The sequence below is a fragment of the Manis javanica genome, chromosome 14, assembly GCF_040802235.1.
Source record: "Manis javanica isolate MJ-LG chromosome 14, MJ_LKY, whole genome shotgun sequence".
Lineage (NCBI taxonomy): Eukaryota > Metazoa > Chordata > Mammalia > Pholidota > Manidae > Manis > Manis javanica.
The window spans coordinates 69,945,677-69,955,098 of NC_133169.1; the positions used below are offsets into that span (position 1 = coordinate 69,945,677).

At 35.1% G+C, this 9,422-nt stretch overlaps 1 pseudogene; it reads right to left on the reverse strand.

The window, feature by feature from the left end:
• Window positions 1–6,526: 6,526 nt before the first annotated feature.
• LOC140846111 (olfactory receptor 6P1-like) lies at window positions 6,527–7,486 on the reverse strand (annotated as a pseudogene).
• Window positions 7,487–9,422: the final 1,936 nt, after the last annotated feature.

Sequence of the window (9,422 nt, forward strand, 5' to 3'; positions counted from 1 at the left end):
ATATGGGGAGATGATACACAAAGGGTGAAAACATTCATTTATAAGGTGAAAAAATTGGGGCATCTAATGTACAGCTTTGTGATTTTAGTTAACAGTACTATAGTGTACACTGAAATTTGCTAAGAGAATGCACAAAATAGTGGTAACTGTGTAAGATGATGGGTGTGATAATTATCTTGATTGTGGCAGTCATTTCACAAAATATAATGATATCAAATTACCAAATTGTACACCTTAAATATATATAATATTTGTGAATTATATATCAATAAAGCTGGAAAAACTAAACATATGGCCATCTCAATAGACACAGTAACAGCATTTGACAAAGGACAACATATATTTATCATAAGACTCTCAAAAAATCAGAAGGATCCTATCTCAGTGCAATTAAGACCATCGATGAGAACCCTAAAGCTCAAACCATAATTAAGAGGGACAATAGAAAGTTTCCCCTATAAGATCTGGTGCAGACAATGTTGCCAACTCTCACCACTTCTTTTCTGAATAATAGTGAAAGTCCAACACAGAGCAGTTAGATAAGAAAAATAAATAATAGACATCCAAATAGGAAAAAGAAGAAAATAAATTTTTTCAAATGATGTATCATATATAAATATGTAACACCAAGAGACTCAATTTAGAAAAGAGTACTAATAAATTCACTAATGTTGCTGAACACAAAATCAACATACAAAATATGGCATGTTTCTAGAACAAACAATAAACAATCAAAAATTAGAAAAACAATCCCATTCACAATGCAAAAATAAAATGAAATACTGAGGAAGATACCAAAAGAAGTTTGGTTTTATTTCAATATTCTTGAATTTGCTAAGACTCGTTTTTGTTACTCATGTATGATAGTTTTACGCTGGGGCGTGTTCTGTGTGTGCTTAGGAAGAATGTATATTAAGGGGCTGTTGGATGGCATGTTCTGTATGATGTCTGTTAGGTCTGTTTGGTCTAAACTATAATTCAAGTCTAATGATTCCTTACTGATTTTCTGTCCAAAGGATCAATCCAATGTTGAAAGTGGGAAAAAAACTGTTTCCTGATTCAAGGACTGAAGTTTTAACTATGCTAGTGTAATTCTGGTATTTGTTCTCTCTTCTGTGACCTGTTAATTTCGTACTTTAAAAGAAGCCCATAAAATAGAATGAATCCTGCATAGTGTGGTTGATGAAATAGAAGTATATTTAGATAATGTCATGAAGACCAAGACCTTCTTTCCTGAGAGTATCACAGAACTCGGTAGTTGTGTTCAGGGATAGCTCCTTTGGATGTGAGTGGCTCTTGGAGAGGAAATGTGTGCTATTTTAGGAAAAGAATGTTATGCTTATATCAGTTCTCTTCAGTTTTTCAAAAATATCTAGGACATAGTCCAAGAAAACATACAATTGGATAATTTGGCTAATAACAACATATCTGATCAGATGGTCTGTTCAGATTGGGGATGATATTTGGCCTATTGGTTTAATCTAGGATCTATGGCTCCTGGCAATAGATTCAATTCTGTCTTACCAGCAGCTCTACTGATGATGTTTGTAAAGTCAGATTTTAGAGGCCAATTTGATGCCTGATATTATGTATTGTGTCATTTGTCTTCGTGTATGTTTTGTTTCTCTGACTACAATGTAAGTTTAAGTGTTATTTTGGATAATTTAACAGTAAGTAAATGACCCAGTGATTAATTTTCTCTGATGAGTGTGATCTTCATATTGGAGAGACCTCTATTAACATTTTAAATAGTCCCTAACCTTTTATTTTATATACAATGGCTCTTTTAGAAATTGTGCTGTTTTCTCTCAGGTGCATCTTATTCTTTCTTAAGAATTTATTTTAATTTAGTTAATCTAATTTCCTTTACCTGAATTTATTTTAATTTAGTTAATCAAATTTCCTTTAAATGTTTCCTGCTTAATATGGATTGTATTTCTGAAGAGTGGTGGAATTTGATATTTTGTATATTCAAAAATATGGTATTTGTATTTATAAATATTATATTTTGCTGTTATTAGTTCTCCCCAAATAAGAAAACTATCTACAAGTTCCAATAAAGTTTGGAGCTTATCTACTTGTAAATTTCACCATTGTGTACATGGTGCAGGGCAGATAAATAGGTGAGACACCCTTTTAATTACATAAAAATTGGGCAAAATTCTTGGGAGCCAGAAATTACTCTAGGATTCTAAGAATTTCATACACAGATTGTTGACCTTTAGTGGAATATTCATGTAATTGCAGATTAGGGAAATGCCATAATGTATAAGGGCTAGAAACAATGTCCAATACTAGAGGAATTGAAATTATATGCAATAATTCATCAACATAGACAGACAAATAAAAACCTCTCTTTGCCCTGGCATCAAACACAATTAAATAAAAATAATTAAGCCAAATAACAATGTATATACTATATTTGATCTTTGTGTAGGAGGTATTGTAAATTCATTTTTATTTTATATGACTGTACCCCTGACCTCCCCAAGATAAAATTGAGAAGAATATCAGGTAAAAACTGGATCTGTACAAAAGAAAACACTTTAAAATTTTTATCCATGTAAACAAATAAGAACAGGATGGAGAAGTGTAGGTAAAATGTCAATATTTCCAGAATCTGTCACTTGGCCTTATTGCATCTCCATATCAATAGGTGTTTCCAGGAGATGGAGAGAAGTAGTCCATCTCCATATGAGTAGGTGACTACTTGGTGGAGTGAGGATGTATCTGAACCAGTGAGGTTGGATGGGGCCTGTTTTTGCAGCTGGGTCATGAGAGACAAGGGCAAGCAGAAGTGGATGACTGCTTGCCCATAATGGCAATAAATGGTGTCTCCCCCTTTATTTCTCCCTTTGACTGATTTTTGGTTTCACAGGTAATTTGCCCTGCGTTGGGAATAGGTTTCCTCCAGAGTTAAAGTAAAATGAAGCATTGTGATTTCTGAATACTTATCATTCATATAGATTTGATTTTTTAAAACAAATGACAACTTAGGAAGGAAATAAAATAAGATCAATTAAATCCCATGATCTTATATCTGTGGATTATGTGAAAATACAGTTGAGCATAGTCTGACTGGCATGATGATTCCAAGCCTACATGTGGCTCTGCAGGAGTGAGTAGGGGCAGAAGCCCTTTCCATTTGCTTTTTCTTCTGGTTCAGCAGTTAAAGAAGCAAAGAGAGATACAGTATGGATGCAGAGGTGGTAACCTTTTTTCTACCTGTTTATCTTTGGCAAAATGAGTGAGGAAATAAGAAAGAAATAAGAAAGCCCTATAGGACTTCCAGTTCAGGGTGAATGGTTTAGTTTATATTGTTAAAGCAGAACAAAGATATTTATCCATCTTATAAGGAGGTAAATGTGTTCACATGCAGGTTATGTTGGATGACATCCTTAAAGGCAAGTGTCAGACCCTTGAAGAGAACACTGCTGTGTTCAAACAAAGACATATCTAGTGCAGATTCTGCTAGTGTCTAAGGAAATGAAAATATGTTAGTGCATATGAAAATAACTTGGCAACAAAAGTTCAAATTTGTGATGATTAGCTATGAATAGTTATGAAATAGGGGTTAACAGGGAAAATGCTAAGGTGCCAGGTTTCTGATAAAATTACTGAGGGGCCACTACACAATGTAGTTGTTTTATTTTCTCCTTGAGGATAGTGCCATAGATGTGACTTCAGTGTTCTACATTTAAAGATAATCCATAATTCAACCCTCTATTAATAAGGAAATATGAAGCAGACATATTTTATGTGCAATTCAGTACACTTCCATTTCAAGGGAACACATGACTATAAACTTAATATTCAAAGTATAAATGGTTTTTATAAACATTTTTTTGGAATTTAAGCCACAGGAAAACGTACAGCCAGATAAATAATGTGTTTACAATTTTCTAAGTCAGTAAGTGGTTTACTTATACAGATTACCTTATATACATTGTCATTCCCATTTGTAAAATGATGTCTATAAATACACTGTCAAAATTTAGAAAACAACTTACAAGTATATGTTATTCTCTATATAAAATATTCTTCATGTTCTGTCTAATTTCATCAACTACCCTTCTAGTGTTATAATCAAAATAAAATTAAATAGTATTTGAATTAAATTTTTATTTTTTATTGGGATTTCTTATATTGACTCATGTTTGCATTTTGTTTTATGCTGTTACCGTGCTTTATGAAGACCATCACCAAAACAGATTCTGAAATTTCATAATAGTCTGATTTAATGCATCCTTCTATAAAGTCATACTTTACTACCAAGTTCTCTTATTTCCAGTGAAACCACCATTATTGAAGCTTTTGAAAGTAAGACCAGACTTCACAAAAATATAAAAATGATATAAAAATGAATACATGAATCAAGCAGGCTTCTTTAGTATGTCTTTAAATTGTACTTGGTGTAGACAGCATACTCTCTCCTTTATGAATATTTCAAAATCATGCACTGTTTCTGATTTGCCCTAGAAAAAAACCCATTTATAATTTTGGAATAAGTGGAATAATTAAAGGAGGAAGAATTATATGTACATCTGCCAAGGAATTGGACTTGAATGACACCACCATTACTGAGATAAGTCTCTCCTTAGTTGTGAGTGGTTAAGAACATAGAACATAAAATATTCTGCTTTGGCACACTGAATATTTTGAGCTGAAGGCACTTGAGAAAAAGTGGATGCAGTCAGGACTCCCTGACCTGCCCAGGTCTGTCCAAAAGCAGATCATAACACTTGTTATTGGAAAGTGCTCTCCCTGTGAATCTTATCATTGCAAACTGGGAGTTGATGCCAAAATGGGCCAGTATAACTTATCTTATATTTTATTTAATTTTCTCTTTATATTTTTATTCTTAGGTACTTCCCTATAATTTCCCACCCTGATCTCAAGCCCCTTTACTTATTACACACCCACAGCTTATTATTCTTTGTTAAAAAGTATATAAGATTATGGTTATAACAGCTTCTTCATGTTCATTTTCCTTATGAAGCCACCTATGGGCACATACAAAATAAAATAAAATGTGCGTGCTTTTCTCCTGTTAATCTGTCTTATGTTAGTCCAATACCTAGTTGAGGCATACAACCTAAGACAGTAGAAGCAATTTGGCCTCCCCAACACGGGGATGGCACACAGAAATTCCTGTGTGAGGACACAGAATTTTTCCCTGTTATTGTGAGAGTTTGCATATGGCTTTTGATATTCTGATGGAAAAGGAAGGGTTGGAAAAAAAGGGTAAGGTGCAGTATGTTTTCCATTCAGATGTACAGGTATTTTTATGATAATTTCCATGATGTGTACAATTAAAAAAATCTAATTGGACATTTGAGAGAAATTTAGATTTAATTTATCCTAGAAAATGATGTGGTGAAATTAAACTAAGAAAAATATCAAGTACTGGCATGTGCAAGAAACTCCTGATTTCATTATATCCTTTTGCAATTGCAGTAGGCAATTTAAAGCTTTGGTTGTCTAAAATGGTGCTTTTAGTGATTTAATCTGCCTGCGAGGCAACTGGGGATCTTGTTGTCATGCTTAGTATCCTTCAAGATGTCTGGGTGTCATATGCATTTCTAACAAGTTCCACATTACTCTGCTGCTTCTAGAACACTGCTTATGCTTTGAATAGCAAGATTTCAAGAGGCAATCGAGTGGAGAACATTCATCCTAAAAAGCTTGGATAGTTTTTTCTTCCAGCACCCTTGTCATCTGTTTTGTTACACACTGTGCTGAAAACCTGAAAATTATTGGTTGTTAATTAACATAGAAAATGAACATAGCAATGGAAAAACCATTTTCTTTTCTTCATTTTTATTCTCCACTGGTAAATTGAAATGAGTGCTTGAACATTTTTGTACTGTTTGTTCTAAGTTTTTCCTTTTGGTCTCCCTCCAACATTAACCTTAACTTCTGGTTTTTAAAATCTATGTATGTTGAAAATCAGTTATATTATCCTGAAAACATCCTAATTATCTAATAATTTCCTACTATTTTGTAAGAAATCTCCATTTATGTTAATATTCACTATTAAACACATCCATGTATAGAACACATGGCTGATCATATATATTTAATACTTTTATTGAATAAACTTTGAAAAACAAAATGTTTAACCAATTATATAAAACTGTTTTATATATGTTAATAGTCAACTACCAGATTCCATGACTCTGCTCCATTTAGCAGAAATAATTTTCGTCCCATGATTACTGATTAGGTTAAAATATTAAAACATTCAATGGAAACATTGTATGAGACTAAGCCAATCTATTTCTGACTGGGTACGGCTTGTGGACAGTGAGCTTGTGGTATCTACATCTTTATCACTGAGCCATTACACTGTAATAACATTGAAACAAGATATTTACAGAATATCTACTTTAAAATAATTCAAACCAAAATGTAAAGTGCAGAGAGATGTCCATATCAGGTGGTATCAATCTCATAATTTTCAATATTTACTGTTTCAAAATATGGTATGAGAATCCATTCTAAATTGCTTCATAGAGTTGATCCCTCAAATCTTATGCATGTTTCTGACCAAGAGGAAACTCTTTTGTGCTACAACTTTGCTGAATGCTTTCTTCACATCGTTGTTTGTCAAGGTGTATATGAGAAGATTTACCAAAAGGGTGACCACACAGTAGAACATGGAGACCACTTTACCAATGGTGAAGTTGTACTTGGCTGGAGGGTGGACATTGGCAAAGATGATGGTGCCATAGTAGATGGTGACCACAGTGAGGTGGGAGGCACAGGTGGAGAAAGCTTTCTTCTGAGCCTCCAGGGAAGACAGTATGATTATTGTTACCACAATGTGTTCATAGGAGGACATGATGAGAAGAAAAGAACTGAGAATCACAACAAAGCTACATGGGTAGCCCAAGGCCTCCACCTAGAATGTGTCTGAGCAAAAGAGTTTATAGATGGGATCTGAGTCACAAAAGAAATGGTTGATGTTCTGGGGGTCAGAGAAGTTCAGATGAGAGATAAGTATGGTAGATAGAAGAGGGGCAATGAAGCCCCCAATCCAAGATCCAGCAGAGAACTGCAGGCACACTGGGATCCTCATGAGCAGTGAGTATCTTAGAGGGTTGCAGATGGCCAGGTACTGGTCATAGGCCATCACTGCCAGGAGGATGCACTCGGTAGCTCCCATGGAGAAAAAGAAGTGGTACTGGGATACACAGCCAGACACAGAGATGGTGACACCCCGTGACAAGCAGGTGGCCAGCAGTTTAGGTACTGTGACTGTGGTGTACCAGATCTCCAGGAAGGACAGATTTCCTAAGAAAATGTACATGGGCGTCTGGGGTGTGGGCTCCATCACAACAGTGAATATGATGAGGGTGTTTGCCACGAGGGACAGCAGATACACAGTGAGAAACATCACAAACAATATGAGTCTCAGGGAGAAAATACCAGGAAACCCAAGAAAAATGAACTTGGTCACTTTGGTCTGGTCTGTCACCTCCATAGCTCATCCTCTCCGATCTGGAACCAACAAAGCCCAGATAATAGATGAGCAAGAATGGGATATTTTAATATTCATTTACTTCATGATGATAAAGGACCGCCAAACATATTATAATTAATGGCTTCCAAAAACATAATTGGTGTCTTTATAAACAGTTTGCATGAATTAGCTCATTTAATTTAAATAATACATCTCCAAGGTAAATAATCTAATAATCTACTCTGCAAATGAAGATATTAAGGGAGGAAGCAGTTTTCCCTCAGTTTCATGACTTTAAGTGTTGGGGGAGAATTTGTATCCAGGTAGGGGAATATGAAGGGTCACAATCTGAGCTAATCCTTGCAGAAATGTGGCTAGTAGAAGAACATGGCATTGTCCGTCCCGGAGGAATACACACCCTAAACATTAGATGATGAATACATCCACAGCAATGCTGGTCAGAGACCCGTAGATCCGGGAAAGAGGGCTTCAGAACACAGCTCCTAAGCCATGCCAGTTTCCTCATGAAGACAGAGGGCTGCTTTGGTTTTAACATAGTGACCCTCATTATATGCCATCATTCAGAACTTAGGGGAGAATTTATACATGAATAAACTATATATCTAGTAAACAGAATAGCAGTCAACATGTACATGAAATATTTTTTGTTAAAAAGAAATACAAGGAATCCAGATTGGTACAGAAGAAGTTAAATTGTCACTATTTGCAGATGACATGATACTGTACATAAAAAACCCTAAAGACTCCACCCCAAAACTACTAGAACTGATATCGGAATACAGCAAAGTTGCAGGATACAAGATTAATACACAGAAATCTGTGGCTTTCCTATACACTAACAATGAACCAATAGAAAGAGAAATCAGGAAAACAATTCCATTCACAATAGCATCAAAAAGAATAAAATACCTAGGAATAAACCTAACCAAGGAAGTGAAAGACCTATACCCTGAAAACTATAAGACACTCTAAAGAGAAATTAAAGAGGTCACAAACAAATGGAAACTCATCCCATGCACCTGGCTAGGAAGAATTAATATTGTCAAAATGGCCATCCTGCCTAAACAATATACAAATTCGATGCAATCGCTATCAAATTACCAGCAACATTCTTCAATGAACTGGAACAAATAGTTCAAAAATTCATATGGAAACACCAAAGACCCTGAATAGCAAAAGCAATCCTGAGAATTAAGAATAAAGTGGGGGGAGATTTCACTCCCCAACTTCAAGCTCTACTACAAAGTCACAGTAATCAAGGCAACTTGGTACTAGCACAAGAACAGAGCCACACACCAATGGAACAGAAGAGAGACTCCAAACATTAACCCAAACATATATGGTCAACTAATATTCGATAAAGGAGCCATGGACATACAATGGGGAAATGACAGTCTCTTCAACAGATGGTGCTGGAAAAACTGGACAGCTACATGTAAGAGAATAAAACTGGATCACTGTCTAACTCCATACACAAAAGTAAACTCCAAATGGATCAAAGACCCGAATGTAAGTCATGAAACCATAACATTCCTGGAAAAAACATGCAAAAATCTCTTAGACATAAACATGGGTGACCTCTTCTTGAACATATCTCCCCGGGCAAGGATAGCAAAAGCAAAAATGAACAAGTGGGACTATATCAAGCTGAAGAGCTTCTGTACAGCAAAGTACACCATGAATAGAATGAAAAGGTATCCTACATTATGGTAGAATATATTCATAAATGACAGATCCAATAAAGGGTTGACATCCAAAATATATAAAGAGCTCATGCACCTCAACAAACAAAAAGCAGATAATCCAATTAAAAAATGGGCAGAGGAGCTGAATAGACAGTTCTCTAAAGAAGAAATTCAGATGGCCAACAGACACATGAAAAGATGCTCCACATTGCTTGTCATCAGAGAAATGCAAATTAAAACCACAATTAGAT